Below are 22,898 nucleotides of genomic sequence, written 5' to 3' on the forward strand. Positions count from 1 at the left end.
AAATCTGCTATTATCTAATGAGAGCTCCCGTAAATGTGACCTGGGGCTTTTCTTTTGCTGTTTTTAGAATTCTTTTCTGGCTTGGACTTTTGATAGTTTGACAATAATATGCTGTGAAAAGGACCTATTTTTCTGATTTTTTTTGCTTTGTTTTGTTTTGTTATTGCAGTACTGGGGGGTTGAATTCAGTGTTTTATGCTTACTAGGCAGGCAGTCCTTTTTATTCAGGTTATTTTGGAGATAGGGTCTCACATTTTGCCCAGGCTGCCCTGGACTGCAATCCTCCTATTTTAGTCTTCTCACTGTAATTGGGGTGACAGCACACACCATCACACTCAGCTTTTTTCTGTTGAGATGGGTGTCTCAAAAACTTCTTTTCTTTTTTTTTTTTTTTCGGCAGGGCTGCCCTGGAACTGTAATTCTCCCTATCTCAATGTCCTGTGTAGCTGGGATGACAGACATGCACCTCCACACTCAGCTATCGGTTGGGATGGGATCTTGCAAACTTTTTGCCCAAGGTGGCCTCAAATCATGATCCTCCTGATCTTGGCCTCCCAAGTAACTAGAATTTACAGGTATGAGCTGCTGGCACCAGCTTTTTTTTTTTTTAACCAAAGCTATTTGGGGTTTTTTGAGCTTCCTGGACTTTGCATGCCCATAGCTTTCCCAAGGCTTGGGAAGTTTTTAGGTCTTATTTCATTGCATAAGTTTTCTATGATTTCCCTTCCTCCTTCTGTAACACCCACAAGGTAAATATTTGTTCACTTAATGGTGTCTTGTAAGTCTCTTAAGCTTTCCTCATTCTATTTTCTTATTTACTCTTACTCTTTTTTTTTTGTATGACTGAGTTATTTCAAAAGATCTATCTTCAAATTCATAAATTCTTTCTTCTGCTTGGTCTAGTTGGTTGTTGAAGTTCCCAATTATATTTTTTACTTCACTAAATTCTTTAGCTCCAGGATTTCTGTTTGGTTCTTCTTATGATGTCTATTTCTGTTGAATTTTCTTTTTTATCATGAATTGTTTTCTTCATCTTGTTGTATTTTCTTGCAACTCACTAAATTTCCTTAGGATCCTAATTTTGAATTCCCTTTCAGAAGTTTCATGGATTTCCTTTGCTTTGACCTCTATTTTGGGGGGATTTTTTTGTTCCATTAGTATTGTCATGCTTCCTTGTTTCTTGTGTTCCTGTGTTGTTGCCTGTGTTTCTGGTGTAACACTCACCTCATCTAATTTTACAGAGTGGCTTTTATAGCATGTAAGTTGAATCATAAGTGTTGGTGGGTAATGTGCTTTGGCCTTGGCTTGGAGTGGGCATGAAGTGTAGTCTCAATGTGAATTCTTCAGCTGTGATTAACATCAGTGAGGTTTCTGAGTGTCTCAGTGCTTTAGACTGCAGGTGTCTGTGGCAGTGCCACTGTGACTATGCAGTGGATACGGACTGCCAGCCGTGTACAACCTCAGGACCTCATGGGGCCACCACCTGTCACTGATCATGGTTGGGCAAGGACAGTGCTGGTGGCATGGACCATGGGGCACATGTCCTCAGGCCCTGCTTAGGCAAGCTCCACTTTCTGTGGGGCCTCCAACAGTGGCAGCTGTGGTGTCAGAGGCATGAAGCATGGTGGATAGATCTTTAGGGCCCTCAGGTGTGAGCTCCACTGTTGTAGGGGCCCCTGGCAATGGCAGTGGTAGACCAGAGGTATGGAGCATGAGGAAATATGTCCCCAAGATCTGCAGGGATGAGCATTAGGGTGATGAGAGCTTCCAGAAATAGCAATAGATGTTTGGGAACAGTGAGATGAAAAGAGCCCCAGATCCCAGTGCACAGCACTTTTTTCCATCAAGTCTTAGAGGTAGCTCTTCTGCTGTGCTGGGCCCTGTAGTCTGCATGGGAATGGGTTCTGGGGTCTCAGGTGCCCAGGTGGGCCTAGTCTGTGAGGTGGAAGCCCTTTGGTGTGAGTGGTGGGGGGGGAGTTGAACTTTTTTTGACAAGGGCTCTTCATAGATGGTTCTGTATTCCTCTGTCAGGAGGTGCAGTGTCCTGTCATCTCTTTGTGGTGTTAGCAGCTGCTGAAGCTTAATGCCTGGTTTCATTAATTTATTAGTGGTTTGCAAAAAAAAATCTAAAATAAATGAGTGGTTGCACAATGATGATTCTAATTCTGTCCTTCCTTCTTCCTTTATTAGCTGAAATGGCCCTTTTGAGAGAAACTTCCCCTTAGCCAAAGCTCTACTCCTTGGCTACCTGGTGGTATGGTTTATAAAAGAAAAGCAGAAACCAGGTGCTGGTGGGTCACACCTGTAATCCTGGCTACTGAATAGGCAGAGATCAGGAGGCCAGCTTGGGCAAATAGTTTGCAAGACCCTATCTCAAAAATACCCAACACAGAAAAGGGCTCGCAGAGTAGCTCAAGTGGTAGAGTGTCTGCCTTGCAAGCTCAAGGCCCTGAATTCAATCCCCAGTACTGCTTAAAAAAATAAATAACAGTTTGCTAAATAAAATTGCTCTTCCAATAGTGATCAAATGGGGATAAAAACAATGAACTCATGAAAATTCAAACATATTTTATGTGTCTTAATCAGTTCTATAAATACCCTTCTTGAGGCCCAAATTGTACCATCTTTCAAGTTGGTTCTGAGTCTTTGGATATGACCCTGGTGTTCTTTGAGAGAGTGATTTGCTATCTGGTTTGGAAAAGTGTTGCAGGTTCATCTTATACATTTCCTGTTTAGAGCTGGATTCAGCCATTTCTCCAAGGAGCCCTTGGACTTGGCGGTGAGAAATGATATTTAGAAGCAATAATCTTGGCAGTAGGAGGACCCAAGGCTACTGTGATGGCCATTATTTCTACATCATTAATTAATACTGATACTTCTGATTCAAATTCAAGACCACTGGGTATATATCTCTATCATCTATCTATATCTCCTCTCTCTGGATAGGAATCTGATTCTCCATGACTCTGGATCATAGAGTCAGAAAACCATCTTCTTAAGCCCATAGCACACACATCAGAGTTACACTCACACACACAATACAGTGACTGAGAACATTTTAAGATGATTTTTTTTTCTGAGCTGGGTGCCAGTGGCTCACACCTGTAATCCTAACTACTTGGGAGGCTGAGATTGGGAGGATTATGGTTCAAGGCCAACCCAGGGAAATTGTTCATGAGATCCCATCTTCAAATGGACCAAAGGACCTGGTACAAAGTCCTGAGTTCAAACCCCAGTCCCACACAAAAAAAAAAAAGGTTTTTTCCTGCATTTCTTTTTGATGTTAGGGCATTTTGCACCAGAGATGTAAGCCAAATTGTGGTATGTTAAAGTCCCTTAGAATAGTTCCATGTGATTACAAAATTTGGATACACAGGTTCATTTGTTTGCTTTTACTTTCAATGTTTAGGGAATTTGTGAAAATGATGTTTTGTTAAGTATATAATATAGTTACATGGTTCTACAATCAAATCTACAAAACAAATTATATTTACAGAAGTCTAGCTTCTATCCCTGTCTGTTCCACCATGTCCCCACTCTTCTCCATATGTAAGAATTTTTAAAAATATGACTTATTATTTATGGCAGCTATAAAACATGGCCACAAATCCTTTGCAATTCACTCCATTGGGAGTGTGGTCTATTGTCCCTCCCCTTGAATCTGGAGACATGTTACTGCTGCAGTCAACAGAGTGGCAGAAGTGATAGTCAGGGACTTCCCAATGGTTGTAAAATGCCCCAGAGCCTCTGCCCAGATCACCCAGACTCTCATGCTTGGAGCCTTCTGACTCACCACATGCAGAAGTCTCACAGCTCCAAGACCCCTTTGTTGGAGAGGTCACATGCAGGCACTTGGGTCCACAGTTTCAGCTGAGCCCAGCCTTCCAGCCATCCTCATTAAACACCAGTTGTACAAGTGAAGCCTTCATGGATCTTCCAGATCAGCCCACTCACCAACTGGATGCCAATGGAAAAGAAACCCAGACAGTCAGCCCTGCCTGAGCTCCTGACCTACAAAGCTATTTATATAATAACATGATCAAGCCAGCCAGGAGGGCAGTTATTATGTGGCAGTGGATAATCAGAACATCCTTTCTTTTTCAGATATAGATAGATAGATATAGAGATAGAGATAGAGATAGAGATAGAGATAGAGATAGAGATAGAGATAGAGATAGAGATAGATAGAGATATTTGAAGGGATCTTGAATATAGCCCAGATTGGCCTTGAATGCTCAATCCTCCTGTCTCAGCCTGTTGAATACTGGAATTACAAGGGCATGCCACCACGCCAGGTCTTTCTTTTTCATTTTTAATTTAAGGTGACTCATACATATGCATAAGATAGTGATTTTTCACTACCTTGTGCTTTTCAACAGATAATATGCACTGGCTATTATTCTAGAGAGAGTTAAAGCACAGAAATGAATTATACTTTCTTAGCCAATCTAAAAATCTTTTTTTCTATTAATAGGTGAGTTAAGACCATACAATCAATATGTTTAGCCTCAACTCTGTCATATTGTTGTTACATTTACAGTTATGTTAGAATCTTAAGTTGTCTTAAATCTTAAATAGGATGTTTAATTTTCTCTCTTTTATGGTATATTTTGGTACTTAGGAAGTTGCATATTTTTGTTCAAAAGACCACCTTTATACTAATATCTGCATGTAATACTTTCACTCCATTTTCTTGCTAGTATCCTCTTCCCTTCCCTTTCTCTCCTATAGCATCTGATTCGAATCAAAATCCTTTACTCCCACATATGAACTAAAGCAACCAACAAACCTCTTCTCCTTTTCTTGCACTCTCCATTTTCCCACAAGCATTTGATAGTTGTGCTATATTATACAACCCTTTATACCTTCTAACCAATCCTTGGTCCTTATTCTGAAAGTAACTTAACTGGTTCTATATGTTTCATGCTCACCAGCATCCCTTATGTTTATACTTCTCTGGTCATTGTGGTTCTGAAGCTTGCTTTCTCTTAGGGTCCTCCAAAGGTTTCCCTGCCGACAGTATTCCTGGATCTCTTGCATGTTGGTAATTGCTTGTAGCCTTGAAACTCAAACATCAGTCTGGCTGGAAATTTACCTTTCTTGGATCATACTTCATCCTTTTAATATGGTAGACGTCCTCCTCCTCTACTTTCTGCCATGGAGTGGTGACATAGGTAAGTTAGCTGACCATCTGATTTATCTGACTGGTGACTTGGTCTGTTCCTGGACACTTAGTGGCATAGTAGACTATGTCATAGAACATTGTTCTTCTATTGGAGGTTGTGGGTCAGTTTTTCCACTTATTCAATGTTGTTTCAAGTTTTTATTAACTTCAGGTCAGGAAAGCATTTTTGAATTGCAATGTTTACTCTGTTTGATTCCCTAGCTTTGGTTTTTCTTCTTCATGATGCCTGGCTGGTGCATAGTGTACTCACTTTCTCCTCAGTCTCACTTATCTCTTCCATTTTTTTTGTTGTTATTGTTATTTTAAAATTCCTCATCATTTTGTCTTCAGATTCTCTTAAGGCATTATCTGTTGTGTTTGTTTGCTCTTGTGTTCCTTGTGGATCATTGTTCATTTTGAAATGAGTTTTTCCTTTTTTTTTTAATTCTTTTCTTTAATTCTAGCACATCTTTTCTGAACTCCTTTAATTTCTGTTTTTTTTCTTTTGCATCTTTTTTTATATCTTAGTTTTAAAAATGAGTTTTTATGTTTGGGGGCACTTTTTGTGGTCATGCCTTGCTGGAACACCTTCATTTCCTGAAAGAATGATCTTTATATCCATTTTCTCCCTTCCTCTTTCCCTCTCACCCTCCCTCCCTCCCTTTCTCCTTTCCTTCCTTCCTTCCTTTCTTCTTTCCTTCCTTTCTTTTTTGAGCTAGGGTCTTGCTATGTAGCCCAGGCAGGCCTCTCCCAATATAACTCAAGCTATATCGGCTACCAAGATCCTTCTACCTCAACCTGCCCAGTGCTGGAATTGCAGATGTGAACCACCATGCCCGGCTGTTTCCATTTTTCTAGTAATAACTTTGTATGGGATTTAACCACAATCTTTGTGGATCATCTTTAAAGGAAATGAATTTCCTGAACTCTCAAGGAAGGGTGAATCAGAATCATTTTTCTCACATCACGGTTCTATAGTTCTTTCTTCAGTTGTTTTTGCTAAATGTCAAAAAACATGGTCTTTTGTTTTATTCCCCTCTTTCCTTTTATCTAGACTCTCCTCCCCCCCCCACCCCTTTATTCTTCCCTCCCTTCCTTTCATGTCTAGTTTGGGTTCTTGTTGTCTCTGTCCTGCCACATTTGAATATTGCTCTAAGCCAGCTCTTGGTATTAGCACTTTCCATGTGTTAACATTAAGGGTCCCTGGGACCTGCACCACCCTAGTCCCTGGGACCTTCCCTGGGTCCCTGCAGTCCCCCACACACGCAGCCTATGGGAGGTGCTCCCAGTGTCAGCAGCATGGCACTGCTAACCTGAAACAGTTTATGGCCAATGCCCTTCTTTCATTCCTTTCTTTCAGGGCAGCTGTGGTGATCTCGTAGACATGTCTACATCTAAGCTAGAGGGGGCTAGATCCCTGGGTCCTGGATCCCCATCAATTTATATCAGACCATGGGTGAACAGAAGTAAACTTCTGTAGTGGTGCACACTTGGGGTTTCTTTATTAATGCAGGCTGTCCTAGCTTGACTTACACAGAGAAGGGCTGGGGATATATCTCAGTGGTAGAGCACTTCCCTAGTAAGTACGAGGCTCAGGAGTCCATCCCAGCAATGCAAACAAGCAAACACAAAAAACTGACTTATATGGAGAAAAATGCTGCCACAGAAAATTCCTGGAGTAGGTGGTACTGACTTGGCGGCATGGTGGCACACAGCCAGGAGACTAATATTGGAGACGGGAAAACAGAACCTGAGTGAAACATAAACTGCTCAGCAAGACTGTCTCCTGGGACAATCTGAGAGGTAACCAAGTGATTCCAGAATTTTTCGAGTTCTAGAGGAAGAGGTTGGAAGAGAAGATGTGAGGGAAGCAAGTGTTCACCACTCCCAGCTGCATTTGGCAAGGATGATAGGAAAGACATCAGCCCAGAAAAAAATTGAAAGGAGTTAGTGTAACTCAAGAGATCAGGACAAAGCAGGGCCAATATCTCTGGTGCTTCTAGATTCCTTACGGCAAAAGATGGTACATTATTTACAAGCACTTTGACCCATTAGCCCAGCAAAGCCACCCAGTGGATGAGGGCATCTCGGGGTGAACACTTGATTGAGGGTGTGTCCTTCCACCTTCTCTATAGATAGATTCAGCCATTACCAGGAGAGAAAGTTGCCTGTAGATGACAAAGCCGTGCAAGTGAGATGTCTGTTGCAAAGGTGTTTGTGCATAGTAACTAGCCCATAAAACAGATTGGAAGCAACTAGGTCACAATACTACCAGGTTTTTAAAGGTAAAACAATTCCCTTGAGATCCTATGCCTTTGATGACCTAAAACTTAAAATGGGGTGAAATGACATTAGGACTATCACCCTTCTAGGAGACAGGGAAGTAAGCTGGGAAAGTGGGAAATCCCTCTCCAGACATGGCCAAGAAGGAAAATGAAGTGAGTAGGAAGAGAAGAGCAGTCCACAAAGACAGTGAAGGGTCCTGGAGGACCCTGGGCAGGGGAGCTTCTCCCAGGGAGAAGTATCAGGGCCTCCCGAGAGAAGCTCTCTCACTTTGGAGCAAGGACTGCCCAAAGGGAGCCTGGAGGGATCTCGAAATGGCTCTGGCTTTTGAAATGTTTAGACAGGTTCCAAATGGAAAAGACTCTTGTGACTATCTGGTCCCTGTTTCTTTGTCATTAATGGCACTATGTGGAGAGGAGCAGGTGACTTGTTATTTTAGTTCATAAGGCTCTAGAAAAAGAACCTCACTGACTTGTCACTATTGCATGTCACCCAGGGACCCTGCACTCTGGGCTAGCAGTAATGACTGGCTGGTTTTTAAAGGGAGGACTGTGTCCTATGTATAGGAAAAGGGAACAAAGGAATATTTGGTGACTTTAAGGGAATATCATGGTAGAAACAACAGGCACTGGCTGAATAGATGGTCTCCACTTCCCACCTGCCTTGTGCTGGGTAGGGGGTAATGTGACTCCTTCTGGCCAAGAGACAGTAAGCAGAAGTAATTTGTGTTATGGAGGCTGAGACAGTTAAGAGTTGGTGGTCTCTCTGGACATCTTTTGTCAAGGGGTAAATTTGTTCAATTTGCATGTTGTAAATATCATAATGAAACCCTTTGTGCAATTAATATATGCTACTCAAAATTTTTAAATGTTTAAAAATAAACATATAAATGAAAGACTTTAAAAAAACAGTAGTAAACTTAAACTTGGAAAATTTAAAAAAGAAATCCTTTGTCAAGATTGTGGAGTGCCTGGACGCCAGTGTTACCACTGGCAAGAGAATAGCCTTGGATGGTCACTCAGTTCACTTTGGCCTGGGACATAACTAAGAACGAACCTTACTTCAACATCAAAATGGTAAGCTTTTGTTATCAGCATATTTTAGCCTGTCCTGACCAACACAAGTGTACACTTTGCCTTTTACAAATAATAGAGACCCCATCAACCATGACTGAAAAAAAACTTTAAAATTACTTTAATTGAGGTATAATTCTAGGCAATAAAGCTCATCCATTTGAAGTCAGGTTGCATAAATGTAGACAGCTGTGTAATGACCACCAGCATCAAGACAGAGTACTTCCTTCACCCCAAGTTCCCTCGGGCCCATTTGCAGTCAACCTCCACCCCCACCCCCTTAAACACCATTGGCTTCCTGTCACTATGGCTTTTCTTCTCCAGAATGCCATGCATAATGAATTCCATAATGGGATCACTCCATATGTAGCCCTTGATGACGAGCTTCATCCTCTTCACATAATGCTTTTGACATTGATTTGAAAGTCCATTCCTTTTTACTGCTGAGTCATTTTCCATAGTGTAGATGTGCCACAATTTGTTTATTACCCATTCTGCAACTGACAGATGCTTGGGAGATTCCAGGTTTGGGAACTTTTTTTATTGTGAATAAAGTTGTGATGAACATTTGTGTACAGGTTTTGAGTAGTTGTATGATTTTACTTCTCTCAGGTTAAGATCTAAGAAGAGAATTTCTGGATTGTGTACTAAGCATATGATTGACTTGAGAAGAGACAGCTGGAATGTTTCCTAAAGTGGCTGTACCATTTTGCATTCCAATCCTCAATCTGAGTATTGCCTGCTTTTTTGCTTTTTTTCTTTCTTTCTTTCTTTTTTTTTTTTTTTTTTTTGTGGGACTGGGGTTTGAACTCAGGGCTTGGCACTTGCAAAACAGGCACTCTACTGCTTGAGCAGTCCAGTCCATTTTGATCTGGTTATTTTAGAGAGGGGATTCTCATGAACCATTTGCTCAGGTTGGCCTTGAACTGTGATCCTCCAGATCTCAGCTGCAAATAGCTAGGATTACAGGTGTGAGCTACCAGTGCACAGCTCGCCTGCTTTGTAATGAAGCTAGTGTACCATCACTATTTCCCACTTAGAAGATATTTTCCTGGAGTATGATGGCAATGGTTTTGATACTCCACACTCTCCCCTGTAGTTTAACATTTGGGTCACTTCCACTTTTTCCTGATTGTAGATGTGATTGTTAAAGACATCTTGTACATGGATTTTATTGCACATCTAAGTGGGATTACTTGGTTAAACAATGGGCTTTTCTTTTGCTTCTTGATATATTTCCTTTTACATGGTTATACCAATTTACATTAGAACCAGAGAGGGTGAGGATTGTTCATCTTTTTCCTATCTGATTTGTTGGACCTCCCCACATCTTCACACACTGGGGACATGAATCTTCTCTGTGCCTTCTTTTCAGCACTTGTTTTGCCTTTCTAACTCTGCTTAGGGTGCTTTTTAATCTACAGACAGTTTAAACAGTTTTGTTATCAAACAATGTCAGCCTATGCTTTTGTGGCATCTGTCTTTGGTGTTATACTTGGAAAGGACTTCCCTATCTGAAGAACATATAAACAGTCATTTAACTTATTTTTGAAGGCTTCAGTCTTTACATTGAGCACTTTATGTATTTACTCTTAACTGTAGAATATATGAGACACACCAAAGAGAACATGGCATGTGTATTAGTCAGTTATGTTACAGTAACAAACACCAGAGATAATGGATAAAAGAGAAAAAGGTCATTTGAACTGTTTTGGTGATTTCGTCCATGGTTCATTGGCCCCATTGCTTTGGGCCTGTGGCCCTACACGGTAGTGAACCAAGCTGCTCACTTTGTGGGTGGGAAAAGACAGAGATAGAGCTGGAGGCATGGTTAAAGTGATAGAGCACCTGCTTAGCAAGCACAAGGCCCTGAGCTCAAACCCCAGTGTCTCCAGACAGGTGGGGAAGAGGGAATGAATGCATTAAAAAAAAAAATAGATCCAACTATATACTGCAAGTCACTCACTCCACCTGTAAAGATGCACATAGACTAAAAGTGCAGTGTTGAAAAAGATATTCCACACAATGGCAACTAAAAGCAAGAAAGAGTAGCTATACTTATATCAGATAAAATAGATAGATCTTAAGTCAAAAACTATAAAAGACGACAAAGGTTACAATAGAATGATAAAAGGAAAAGTACAACAAGAAGAAGCAATAATGATCATAAACATATACGCACCCAATGTTAGAGCACCCAATTATGTAAAGCAAACATTATTAGATCAAAAGGTAGAGATAGACTCCAATACAATGATAGCTGGAGACTTCAAAACCCCACTTTTCATGGACAGATTATTCAGGCAATAAAATTAACAAAGAAATATCAGAGTTAAACTATGCTGTAGACCAAATGGTACTGATACATATTTACAGAGCATTTCATAAAACAGCTGCAGAATTCACAGTCTTCTCATCAGTACATGGAACATTCTCTGGGATAGACTATGTATTAGGCCACAAAACAAACCTCAACAAATTAAAAAAAATCAAAATTGTACCATGTATCTTCTCTGACCACATTGTAACACAACTAGAAATTAACAAGAGGAACCTTAGAAAGTGTACAAATAAATGGAAATGAAACAACATGATCTTGAATGATGAATGGATCAATGAAGAAATCAAAATCAAAAAGTTTCTTGAAATAAATGGAAATGGAAACACAACATACCGTAACCTATGAGACACGATAAAAGCAGGACCAAGAATGTACTTTATAGCAATAAGCACCTACATCAAAAAAGAAAGACTTCAAAAAAACAAAGAAAGAAAGAAAGAAAGACTCCAAATAAACAAGTTGCTGATGTAACTCAAGAAACTAGAAAAGCAAGGGGGAAAAATAAAAACCCAAATTTAGTAAAAGGGAAAAAAATAAAGATCAGAGAAGAAATAAATGAAATGGAGATTAAAAATACAAAGACCAATGAAATAAAAAATTGTTCTTTTAATGATTAACAAAATTGGCATACCTTTACCCAGGATAACCAAGAAAAAAAGAGAGAAGACCCAAATAAATAAAATTAGAGGATCAGGTGTTGTATAATCCCAACTACACAGGAGGCATAGATAGGAGGATCTCAGTCTGAGGCCAGGCCCAGGCAAAACGTACAAGACCCTATCTGAAAAATATAAAGCAATAAAGGGCTCAAGTGGTAAGAGCACCTGCCTAGCAAGCATAAAGCCCTGAGTTCAAACCCCAGTGCTGTCAAAAATAAAGTAAAATAAAATCACAGGTGAAAAATGAGACAATACAACAAAAATCAAGAAAGAAATCAAAAGATCCCTGGGACCATTATGAACAAATATTCAACAATAAATCTGAAAGCCTAGAAAAAATGGGTAAACTTTTGGACACATATAACCAGCCAAAATAGAACTACAAAGACATAGAAAACCTGAAGAGACTAACAATGAGTTATGAGATTGACTCAGCAATAAAAACTCTCCCAAGAAAGGAAACCCCATATCCAGAGGGCTTTACTGCTGGATTTAAAAAAAAACATTTAAAGACAAGTTAATACTAATTTTCTTTCTATTCTCAGAAAAACTAAAAGGGGGAAACTTTGCCAACCTCAGTCTACAAGGTCATCACTACCCTGATACCCAAACTAGAGGGAAAAAAAAGACAGTTACAGACCAATATTTCTAATAAACATAGAAGCAACATTTTGCAACAAACCACTAGCAAACCAAATCCAGCAGCACATCAATAAGAGTATATACCATGATTAAGTTGGACTTACCCCAGGAATGCAAGGATAGTTCAAGATATTTAAATCAACCTATGACATAGTACATCACATCAACAGGTGGAAGAACAAAAACCATATAATCATCTCAATAGATGCAGAAAAAGCATAAGAGAAATTCAATGCCACTTTATAATAAACATCCCTCAACAAATTAAGTCTACAACATAATAACAGATATACATGACAAACCCACAGCCAAGATTGTACTAAATGGGGAAAAGCTAAAAGTGTTTCCTCTAATATTTGTGACAAAACAAGGATGTCTACTATTTCTACTCAACATAGTACTGAGATTCTTAGCAAGAGCAATTAAGCAAGAGAAATAAAGTGAGGCCATCCAAACTAAAAAGGAAGAAATCAAATTATCCATTTGCAGATGACATGATTTTATATGTAGAAAACCCTACAGACTGCCAAAGAAAACTGTTGGAACTGATAAACAAATTCAGTAAAGTTGCAGTATACAAAATAACTTACAAAAACCAGCAGTATTTACATATGCCAATAATTAACTGAAAAACAAATAAAAAAGCAATCCCATTCAAATAAACACACACACACACACACACACACACACACACACACACTACCTACAAGTAAATTTAACCAAGAAAGTGAAATATCTGCATGATGGAAGTTATAAAACACTAACAAAAGAGATTATAGAAGATATCATATATTCATGGATCAGAAGAATTAATATTGATAAATATCCACACTACCCAAAGTGATCTACAGATTCAATGCAATTCCCATCAAAATGTCAATGACACTCTTTACAGAAATAGGAAAAAGGTCACAATATTTATGCTGAAGCACAAAAGACCCAGAATAACCAAAAACAATCCTGAACAAAAAGAACAAAGCTACAGGTACCATATCACTTGATTTCAAAACACAGTACAAAGCTATACTAACCAAAACAGCATGGTACTGGCCTAAAAACAGATACAAAGACCAATGAAACAGAACAGAAAATCAAAAAAAACCCCATGTATTTACAGCCAACTGATTTTCAACAAAGGAGCCAAAAACATGCACTGGAGGAAAGACAGTCTCCAGTAGATGATGCTGAAAAAACTGAATATTCATATGCAGAAGTATGAAACTAGATCCCTACTTCTTGCCACATGCAAAAATCAACTCAAAATGGATCACATGTTAGAGCTAGAAGAAAGCACAGGATATTGACACAGGCAATATTTTTTTAATAAGACCTTGAAAGCACAGGCAACAAAAACAAAACTAGATAAATGGGATTATATCAAACTAAGAAACAAAGGAAACCATCAACAGAGTGAAGAGTCAATTTAGAGAATGGGAGAAAGTAGTTGCAATTTATTCATCTGACAAAGAACCAATAACCAGAATATGTAAGAAACTCAACAGCAAAAAAAAAAGAAAGAAAATAATCCCAAATAATCCAATTTATAAATGGGAAACAGACATTTCTCAAATGAAGTATAAATGGCCAATGAGTATTTGAAAAATACTCATCATCAGGAAAATGTAAATTAAAACTATAATGACAGCCAAGCATCCAATTCACACCTGCAATCCTGGCTACTCAGGAGGCAGAGACCAGGAGGATAAAATAGTTCTGGAGACCCTATCTCAAAAATACCCAACACAAAAAGGGCTAGCAGAGTGGCTCAAGTGGTAGAGCACCTGCCTAGTAAGTGTGAAGCCCTGACTTCAGATCCCAGTACTGCAAAAAAAAAAAAAAAACTATAATGAGATATTATCTCACCTCACCTCAGTTAGAATGACTATTATCAAAAAGGCAAAAATAACAAATGCTGGCAAGGAGGAGGAAGAGAAAGGTGAACTCTTATACACTGCTGGTAGAATGAAAGGAAGGCCGTTATGCAAAGCAATATGGAGGTTTCTCAAAAATGTGAAAATACAATCACAATATGACCCAGCAATCCCACTACTGGGTATATATCCAAAGGAAATGAAGTCATTACATACAAGAGATGCCTGCACTCCTCTGTTTATTGTGGCTTTATTCACAATAGCCAAGATATGGAATCGAGATGTCCATTAAGATGAATGGCTTAAAATATGGTGTATCAACATAATGGAAAGTTATTCAGCCATAAAAAGGTGACAGTTTGCCAGGCACTAGTGGCTCATGTCTGTAATACCAGCTACTTGGGATTTTGAGATCAGGAGGATCAAGGTTTGAGGCCAGCCCAGGCAGAAAAAGACCCCATCTTAATTAATCAACAGGTGGGCACACTGAGTGTACCTATAATCCTAGCAACAGTGGGAAGCATAAAATAGGACAACCCCAGTCCAGACTAGCCTGGTCAAAAACTGAGACTCTATTTCCAAAATAACCAGAGCAAAATGGCTGGAGGTGAGGCTCAAGCAGTAACACACCTGCCTAGCAAGTAGGAATCCCTAAGTTCAAACCTCAGTACCACCACCAAAACAAACAAACAAAAAACGATGAAATTCTGTCATTTATAGCAACATGAATGGAACTGGAACTGGAGGACATTACAGTAAATGAAATAAGCCAGGCCCAGGGCTGGCCAAGTGACTCAAGTTGTAGAGCACACCTAGCAAGCATGAGGCCCTGAGTTCAAACACCAGTACCACCAAAAAAAAAAAAAAAAGAAAAAAAGGCAGGTACAAAAAGACAACTTTCACGGGTTCTCACTTATTTGTGGAAGCTAACAAAGTTGATCATATAGAAGGAGACAGTAAAATAGAGACTACTAGAGGATAGGAAGGTTAAGGGAGAGAGATGGAGGGTGGACAATACAGTTGGGAGCAGAAGAAAGTTCTAATCTTCTACAGCACAGGAAGATAACTATGAGCTGTAACAATTACAGGTTTAAAAGTAACCGAAGGAGAAATTGAAGGCTCTCAACACACAGATGTGATCATGTTTGAGGAGAAGCTAATTTCCCTGATTCCATCATTGCACATTGTATACAACTGTGCTCCCAAAATACGTACAAATAGTGTGTGTAAATTAAAGAATAAAAAGTTTAGCTGGACTCTGGTGGCTCATGCCTGTACTCTCAGCTACTCAGGAGGAAGAGATCAGGAGGATCACGGTTCAAAGCCAGCCTGGGCAAATAGTTCATGAGATGCTATCTTGAAAAACTCTTCACAAAAAAGGGCTGGTGGGGTGGCTTAAGGTGTAGGCCCTGAGTTCAAGCCTCAGTACTAGAAAAAAAATAAATAAATAAAAAGTTTAAAAGATATATTAGCTATTAAAGTTCAGCTTGATGATAAAAATAATTATGTTGCTTCAAATGGTAGTGATCTTTTCCTTATATTTTTCTCATTTTACTAAAACAAAGTACAATCAATATGTCATTAAGAAAATCTCTAACCCAAATATAATAAAATCTTGGGGCTGGTAGAGTGGTTCAAGTGGTAGAGTGCCTGCCTAGCAAGCATGAAGCCCTGAGTTCAAACCCCAGTATCACCAAAAAAAAAAAAAAAAAAGATCATCTCTGGACCCAGCTATGGATTTATAGGAAAAACAGAGTGTGAAAAGGATATTTCATAACAGTTCCTTCAACAAATAAATTATTAGGAAGAAAACGTGGAGAAGCAACCTCTAGATGAAAAATACTGAGAAGACATAATAGCCATCTGTGATTCAGGTCCCAATTTAATTTCTTTTGTTAATTTTGACATTTATGAGATAATTAGAAATTTGAACAGAGACTGGGTATTTGCCCATAATAAGGAATTACTGCTGCATGTGTAGATATTAAATAATAATATTGTCATTCTTTTTTAAACTCCTCATCTTCCAGAAATACACTCTGGAATATTTGTGGATTGAATACACCATGTCTGGGATGCAGGGAATGAATGAGTGAGTAAGGGCAGACACTATGTTGACTGCTTCTAAGCTGGAAGAGGGTTCCCAAAGGTTCATTGTACCACGCTCTCTACTGTTAGTAATACTTGAACCCTTCATAATAAAAAGCTCTATGCAAGTTTTCACACAATTAAACACTTAAATGTAGGGGAAAAAAACCTGGAAGGATATAAATCAAAATGCTAACCATAACTAGTTTTGGCTAGAAGGGGCTGGGTTTGTGGTTCAAGCAGTAGAGCACCTGCCTAGCAAGCACAAGACCTTGAGTTCAAACTCCAGCACCACAAAAAAATAAATAAATAAAAATAAATAATGGAAGAACAATTTCTTTTTAAATTGCTTGATAAGTTCTACACTACTTTTAAAAATCTGGAAAAGAAAGATTAAATCAAATGAGCCCCCTGTTGTCACAGGGCGAAGGTTTCTCCTTCTCTGCAGGTGGATGGGTGAGTTGGCATGTCTGGGCCAGAAAGCCATTTGGCTGCACAAACTGTGGCGCTCACAGGCAAATGAGCTTCCCTCTACCCCACTTCTTTTCTGGGACTCATGCCCCAGGAAATCATCCAATATCTGAAAATGTCAACAAAGCCACCTAAGCAAGGATGCCCACGTTGGCGTTATTTACTAGAGTACAAACCTGGAGTCAGGGGCCACATGTCTGGGTGGTGGGACATCTCCTGAGGACAAAATGAGGAGGAACCACCAGAAACAGCAACTTGGGACAGAACACCCCAGACTTCACTCAGTGTGAGGCACACCTGCACATCTGACAATTGCAGTTTTGCCAACTAGGCGGAAAATGAATGGAATCCAGCACCAGCCTCCTAGAACAGCCACTAAGATTCAAAATTAAATCACCCTCCCGCTGTGAGGGAAATGTGGTCTTCTCAATTTGCTCCTCTGACAATTCCCAGAGGCTTACAGTCCCTTAACTTTCCTTGCTCCCATGATCCACGTCCACTGCGTCCTCAAGTTGCCTTTGTCCTCACAGCCTCCTCTGGCTTTTTCCCATCCATACCTGACTCCTTTACCTTGACCACCAAGGGGTTGCTATGTACAGTAATATTTTCCCTGAAAATTGGAAAAGGCTGGGTTTCAAAGTGAGGGTCTGCTCGCTCCAGAAAGCTCCTCTCTGGCCACTTCTCATCCTTTCCTCCTCAAAGTCCTCACCCCAAGATGCCCTGGACCACCAGACACCTCCAGAAAGATCCTCAGCTTCCCCCATCTCCTCTGTGCTATTTGGACCTGCCTGGCGGGGGGGTTCCCTTTACCAGCCATAGTATCCTCAGCATATCTCCTTAAACAAAGACCATTCTCTCTAAAAGAAGAATCTTGCTCCCACTCAAAAGTAACATTTTGTCCTCCCTATCTGTGATGGGAATGGAGAGATTTCTCCTATTTCTGCTCCCCTCTCCTGTTGCACAGAACCCCTGGAGTTCAGTTGGATGCCCTACTGCATGTAAAAAAGGACTACATTTGTAGCCTCCCTTGTAACCACAGTGATCATGTGACTGAAAGATAGTCAATGGGATGGGACCAGCACGCTGTATCCCATTTCCAGGTGTGCCTTGCACCCTTCAAGGGAAGGGATACATAGCCTCCTTATCTTGACCCATCCTCCACCCAGATTGTGGACTTTGTCTCAGAACCACCTGGGGCCATGTGGATGAAAGCATCAAGCACCAGGAAGGGTAGAGCAGCCTAAAGGAAGGAACCTAGGCAGTGGCCTCCCCAAAGCCTCCATTATGCTTCAAATCACCAACCTTCTGACTGTGAAAAGAGAATGGTAGTCTATTTTGTTTAAACCCACCATTAACATGGGTTTTGTATTTATTTTTTTAATAAGTGGACAAACCTAAATCTTAACCAATATTAGAACCAGCCTCTGGTGCCCAAATGTTAGCAGGTTATTTGATGCAGGTTCTCCCAGAAGCAGAACTTCTCCCAGCAGAACCCAATAAGGAATTAGGAGAAGTCAGACAATGGGGCACATTCCATCCCACTGGAGTCTGGTGCTGGGGCATCCCACAGTGTGAATACACCTCAGGGTCTGTCCCACTGTGGGCCGGGCTCTCTACACCACACTGTTCTGGGGCTGGTTTTAGAGGCAAGATCTGCAACAGAGCATAAAGCAGGAGAGGGATTAGGTGTGGAGTCCCAGGAAGGAGGTCTGTGGACTCTGGGTGAGATCCTGAGAGTGCTCAACACACAGGAGGAATCCAGACTCTTCACAATCTAAGTTATTCGTGATTCCTACCCACCCTGGCTCAACAATATGAATACTTTTCTGGGGCCCTCAGCCAGGGTCTCTGAACTCCCAGCTTTCATTCTCTGCCTCCCATAATGGTGGCAGACACCGTGAGACCTGTGATTCACTTGCCAGTAACCGGGGTTGGCACTTTTCCTGAGAAGGCAGTAGGTCTTAGCACAGGGGGCTGAGAATGTGGAGAATCAGAAAGGTGCAGCAACTTGCCTGAAGCCACACAGCTAACATGGAGGGACTGAGTGAGAAGGAGAGGGGTGTATCAAAGCTGCAGGAACGTTTTAGCTGTGAGAGAACCTGGAGGAATAGACCAGCGACTCTGCAAGGGTCCAGAAGGGCTTAGCTGGAGGATACGGCTCCAGTGCATCAGGGGGTCCCAGTCATGATGCCAAGCGACATCACTTATCACAGGTTAGCTGGATACCGCTTACTCCACCATCACCCTCAGAGGTTCTGCATCACCATTTCCCCCACTACACACTCAGGCACCAACAAGAAGATTCAGGTGCATGTGAGCCCAGGTACTACTGTGAGAAAGTGGAGATGAGGGACTGGGGCTGTGCAGGGGGTCGGGGGGCAGCCAGTGACGGGTGTGCTACCAACACTCCTGGGATGACTGAAGCTCCAACCAGCTGGGAAAGATGGGGAACAGCATGGAGTGCACACCACCAAGGCTCTTCTGGTTGCTTGATCAATGCTGGGAGGAAATTCAGTCCCCCACTAACCTGCTTCACACTCACACATGCAGCCTTGGCCCCAGACAAAGCTCTAGACAGAGTTGCCACTGAGTGGGGGGAGTAGTCAGGAAGCCACACCTGCAAGGGGTGAGGGCTTCTGAGCAGGTAGGTGACCTCCATTGGTGGGAGCAGGAAAAGCATCAGGAAGGCAGAGTCAGTGGAAGTGAGTTCTGAAGGATGAGTAGAAGTTTGATGGCAGAAGAGGAGGGCGTCATTAATATGTATTGTGGGACTCTTCTTAGAGAATGCACCCTCCTGATTGGAGCCTGGGGGAGGAGGGTCCCCCAATTCTCATTGCAGACGTTAAAAGGACTAGACTCCTGCCTGTGACTGTCTGGGACCCAGGCCACCACAGAGCTCTGGCTGGATTGCCTTTGATACTTAGGCCTCTGGGGACCTCTTGGTTCCTAAAAGTTCCTCCAAGCACTCTATAAACCCTGGCCCACCAAAGCAGCCTGTGAGAGCTCACAGTCCCAAACAGCCACTTCCAGCCACAGAGACCAAGGTTCAAAGGGCAAGCCCGGTGCAGCCATCAGTGTGGGTCACCAGGTGATCTCCAGAGGGAAGTTTTGGTTTAAAGACAACTGTAGAGAGGACAGCGAACTGGCATCTGGCCCAAGAGGGGCCGGGAGAGGACATAGGCTAGAGTGACAGGCATATGAATTTAGAACGAAATACATGGGTGCCCTCAAAAGGCCTTCGCTCCTGGCATCCCTGAGGCCACCAGGATCCTTCAGGGCCAGTGTTAGAAACCCTGGCTTGCAGGGAGGAAGAGGAGGCTCAAGAAGAAGTTGGGAAGCCTGCAAGATTACATAGCTGGGTGAGTCGGACTCAAGGCTATCTGAGCTGTGGGTGAGGGGCTAAGGGGGCACAGAGCAGGGCTCTGGGGGCAAAAAGGTATCCACCTGGCTGGGATGGGGACATGGCAGCAGAGTGGCCTGCTGGCTCTTGTAAATTAGCATGTCTGTCCCCTGCTTAAAAGCCCTCAGTGACTTCCCTCATGCCCTGGAAATCAAGTTTAGTCTCTACCAGAATCTGCAGAGGCCCCGTGCCATCTGCCCTCCAACCCCTCATCTTCCTCAGTGCCACCAAGTCCCCTCATTCCTTGGGAGTTTTGAAACTCAAATTTAAATAAATCAATGAATTAATCAAATTGAACCACTTAATCACAAGTAAGCTTAATTAATTTAAATGATGTAATTAATTAATTTTAATGTGATTGGCTGTTTCTCCCAAGGGAGTGATCATGGGACAAGGTGGGAAGTGCAGTTTCAGCATCTGTGACTTCTAACTCAGCTTGCTGAGGGCAGGCCGAGTCTCTTAGCTCTGCTATTGCTCCAGAGTTAGAATCCTGCCTGCTGCATTGTAGGCACTCGGATAACCGCTTGTACCAAGCCCTGCAAAGAATACAGACAGCATACTATATAGAGAGCTCATGCTGAGCCTCCTTTTCCCTGGGTGCCATGGGAAGTAGGGAGCCATGGGAGGCTTGGGAATTGGGGAAGGGAAGAACTTCTTGGATGCACAAAGCAACTCTGCCATCACCAGTCAGAGCTTGCAGCTGCTGCTACTTTCCCAAAGCTCCCCCAAGCCAAGTCCCCAACAATGCTGGTACCTAACAGGAATAGAGCAGCCCACGACTCCTGCCATACCAAAGGGGGCGGCTGCAGCTAAACCTGGCTTGGCAGGTAGCCCACTTGGGGTGGAGCAGAGTCTCTATGAGGGAGAGAGGGGCACGACATCAGGTTTCTGGGCTTTCCCTGGCTCTGCCTCCCACTGGGTGGCCCCAGGCAGGGCTGGAAACTCACTGAGGCTTTGCAGCCCCTGGGAGCCTCTGCCCTTGGAAGGAAGATGAAAAAGTAAATGCTAGTAAACACCATACAGCTGAGGAATATATAGACTCTCCCACCTGCTTCCAAAGAGATTCAAAGTTGCTTCCACAGGACAGAGAAGCAAGCATTGAGTGTACCAACTTTGCATACCAGACTTTTGCATCGCTGACTCAAAAGCAGAATAGGAACCCAAGGATGGATCTCAGACCCCTCCAGGAAACGGCTCCATGTCCATCAGTGAAGGGATGCAGAGCAGACACCATAGGTCTGGGGGATGGCTGGGGAAGGAGGCATGAAATGAAGCCTTGGATAGACACTCCCACTTTTCTACTGGAAGACAGGTGACTCTGGCCCTGCCCAGCCAATGCCCTGCCCATAAAGAAGCCCAGAAAGTAACCCAAGAGAAAGCCAGGAGAAGTAGCTACCAGCCGGCCTCTTCCCTGGACCAGTTACCCTGGCAGGATTAAGAGCTGGAGCAGGGGAAGTGTTTCACTCAGGTTCTGGAACTATGGGGGTGACACCTAAGGCTTGTGGGTGAGCAAGAGGCCTCTCCCAGTCCAAGCCTCAGAAGCAGAGCGGGAAGCCACATACAAAGGAGACCTGAAAGGAGGAGGGGTCCTATAACTTCCCTTTTTTGAAGCAGAGAGACCACAATCATCCAGTGCAGCGTTGGCTCACTCATGAAAGCCTACCCAGAATAAACAGCACAACAGCTACCCCGGCCCAAACCTTGGCACAATTCTGCCAGGGCCCAGCCCTGAGGCCCCAGCTGGTTTCAGCCTCTGGGCTGGGGCCCCAGCATCAGACACCTGTCCTGTTTCTTCAGCCATCATCCTACCTGCCATTGAGCCAGACTCTGAGCAAGACAGACCCCTCACAGTCTAGTCCCAGAGATAGAAAATGGACAAGAATGCAAATAAGCAAATAAGATGAAAGCAGGGTAGGCCAAAGGCAGTCAAGGTGTCCTGTCTGAGGAGCTGACCTCTGAGCAGAACATCTGGGGACAGAGCACTCCGGGAGGCGAGGACAGCTAGTGCAAAGGCCCTAAGGTACATCAAAACTTGGTGTGTTTGAGCCCATGTGACTGCAAAGCAAGGAGCAGGGAGCAGAGTGGTAGGAGGGCCAACTTCAGCAAGGCACTGACAGGAGATGAGAGCCGTATTCTGGTTCCCAGTGTTTAACAAGGAGGCCGCCTGCCCCAACCTCCAGCAAGGAATTGGCCAAGTCTCCCTCAGAGGCAGCCTGTGCTCCTGAGCAGGCCCGTCTGCTGCTATGTTAATGCTGCTGGAGGAGCCCTTGTGGCTGTAATTGAAACGGAAAGACCACATGCTTCTGCCATCTGTGTCAGTCCAGAGAGACACATTAATTCAGGGTCTGGGGAGGCGCCTGCTCCAACCCTGTTGCCTGGTGGGAAACAGAAACCTAGTCTCAAAAAGGAACCCAGACAGGATCTATCCCCTGAACCCTAGTTCAGGGCCTAGGAGCAGGAAGAGGAGCCCAGCCACCGGCAAAAAGCATGGTGGAGGGGACCTTCACTGTGACTGTGGGTTGTATAAACTGTGATATCAATGTGGTCTGCACATTTGGTGCCTGGACACTCTTTGTAAATGGTAACAGAACCCAAAAAACAGCAGCACTGTGTAGAGGAATCTGCAAACTGTAAAGGGCTGTCTCATCTGGCCAGGACTTGGCAAACTGTAAAGTACTTGGCAAAGTGCTTTGTTACCCAGTAGGAGGTTTGCAAATTCTTAATTACTTTTGCAAACCCTGATTGGTAAGATGCCAAGTGCTTTGTAAACTGTGGAGTTCTCTGGAAGCAGTAGTGACTCGCCAGCTGTAGAGGGCAGTGCACCATGAGAACCTATGTGAGCCAGACCTCCCACTCTTGTCACCCTACATCAACCCAGAGCCAGGCTGGTCAGTCTGCTAACTGGC

Source organism: Castor canadensis, chromosome 11, assembly GCF_047511655.1.
Source record: "Castor canadensis chromosome 11, mCasCan1.hap1v2, whole genome shotgun sequence".
Classification (NCBI taxonomy): Eukaryota; Metazoa; Chordata; class Mammalia; order Rodentia; family Castoridae; genus Castor; species Castor canadensis.